Raw genomic sequence first — 2,500 nt, forward strand, 5'->3', positions numbered from 1 at the left:
AGTATTCAAATACAAGGGGCATTTTCCTTGCTTCTGCCTCGAACCCACACTATTACACCTAAGATGAACAACATTCAGTCATTTTGGCAGGGTAATACCTGCAGCCCGGATTTTGCGTTTTGTGATTAATTTCCCTTTTGCACGTATCAGGCGGTGGTCAGTCCAACACTCAGCCCCACGAAGGACACGAACACACTGCACATCTCGTCTGTCACGCACCCTAACAAGGATGTAATCCAGAATGTGCCAATCTTTAGATGCATGGTACGTCCATGTGGTCTTAAACTTATTCATTTGTTGAAAGATGGTATTGGTAACACACAGACGCAGCTCCTCGCACATCTGCAGCAGACGCATACTATTACTATTACACTTTCCCACTCCATGCTTTCCAATAATAGTCCATTTGTTAAAATCCCTACCCACTCTAGCATTAAAGTCACCAAGTACGATGACTTTGTCTGCCCGAGGGATATTTCTTATAATGCCCTTCAAAGCATGGTAGAAAAAAACTTTTTCATCATAGTTAGAGCATACACACTCACCAAGGTCACATAATTTCCTTTAAACAAAGGAATTCTTATGGACATAAGACGCTCGTTAATCCCGAATGAGAATTCTTCCAAATTGTCCACAGGAGTAGGCTTAACAGCGAAGACACACCACACTCTCCTCTGAACACTTCATTTCTGCCTTTCCAAAAGAATGTATATTTTCCACACGATTCTGTAAGATGACCGTTTCCAGCTAATCTCGCGTCCGATACAGCAACGATGTCAAGATCATAGCGTCGAAGCGCCTTTGCAACAAGAGCAGTCCTTCGTTCAGGGCATTCTGAGGACTCGTGGTCAAGCAATGTCCGTACATTCCAACAGACAATATTCAATATTTTGTTTGGTTCTATCACAGTAGCACGATGACGGCGGGGTTCAGTCTGTGAAGTCTGGAGCCCCTGCCGGGCTCTTTCATGTGATGTGGTTCCAGAGTTCTTACTGCCATTTACTTCTATACTGTGTTGGTACATCATTGATTGTTTGCTTTTTAAGGCTACAGCCAGCCATTCAGTTGAGACTCATAGCACTATCAACAATCATCAATCAATCAATGTTGTTATCGTGCAATACCTGTGCCAGAAGAATTGTTTTAAAGTGATGGTCTGCTGTGCACTGAGTCAATCCCATTCACTAAGCAACAGCAGCCATAACCCGAAAAGAACAAGTCAACATCATCAGTAACCACTGAACCGCAGGTATTATGTCGGAGTTATCCCAGTTACCTGTGTTGCCTTCTCCAAGAAGGATGCCCTAACAAATGCTAGGGTCCTTCACTCCTAATGGTTTAACCGCACGATCGGGTATTAAGTCTGATTATTTCTATGCCCCCGTAAAAGATACAGCCATAGGCTGGATAAAAAAAGTTATTAATAAATAACATTTTTTAAATAGATAAAAAAACGTACAATATATAAAAATATTAATATACAATTTATACATGAAATATATGATATGGAATACATGAGATTGACATACAATATATACAATTTAAAACACAATATACAATATGCACACTCACACATACAATATATATAACACTCATGCACACAGAGTTTAAAATGAAATATATGCAATACATACACACAAACACTCCACAAACACACGTAGTTGTATGGTTGATGAGTGCGTTGTAGATCCTCCGCCCTTTAACGAATCTTAATTTTTGTCCCGAAGTGTGTTCAATAAGCACCCACCCACAAAGCAAGCCTGATGGAGTTGCCAGTTTAGTCGCCGACAACGCGATCATGAAACAGGTTGTACTGGACTACATGGTGTCAGTAGCACTCAAGAGCGACTTGACATATACATATATATATATATTGACCGTTGACTGAACACTATTCAATTTTTTTTCTCCGTGTTTTTCTCCTTGTCTCCGTATTCCTTCTGTTGAAGAGCGTAGCTCGAAACGTCAAAGACTTTCCGTATTCCCGAGTGTCATACTAATACATCCTTTTGTTATTTACACCACCTGTCCTCGTCTGTTGTTTTTTCGTACATTCTCCCATATATAAATATATATATACATATACATATATATATGCATATATATATATGCATATATATATATATACATATGTATATATATATATATATATATATATATATATATATATATATATATATAAATATATATATATATATATATATATATATATATATATATATATATATATATATATATATATATATATATATATATATATATATATATATATATATATATATACATACATATCTACATATATACACACATATATATATATACATATATATATATATATATATATATATACATATATATATATACATATATATATATATATGCATATATATATATATATATATATATACATCCATACATACATACATACATACATACATACATACATACATATATATATATATATATATATATATATATATATATATATATATATATATAT

At 34.7% G+C, this 2,500-nt stretch overlaps 1 protein-coding gene across 8 annotated transcripts in view; it reads right to left on the minus strand.

Annotated features, from left to right (window-relative positions):
* The window catches only part of LOC106868231 (dopamine receptor D2), a 1,508,130-nt gene that overhangs the window by 52,298 nt on the left and 1,453,332 nt on the right, over window positions 1-2,500 (minus strand). The window lies entirely within an intron of this gene.

This window comes from Octopus bimaculoides, chromosome 5 (genome assembly GCF_046866305.1).
Source record: "Octopus bimaculoides isolate indiv1 chromosome 5, ASM4686630v1, whole genome shotgun sequence".
NCBI lineage: Eukaryota > Metazoa > Mollusca > Cephalopoda > Octopoda > Octopodidae > Octopus > Octopus bimaculoides.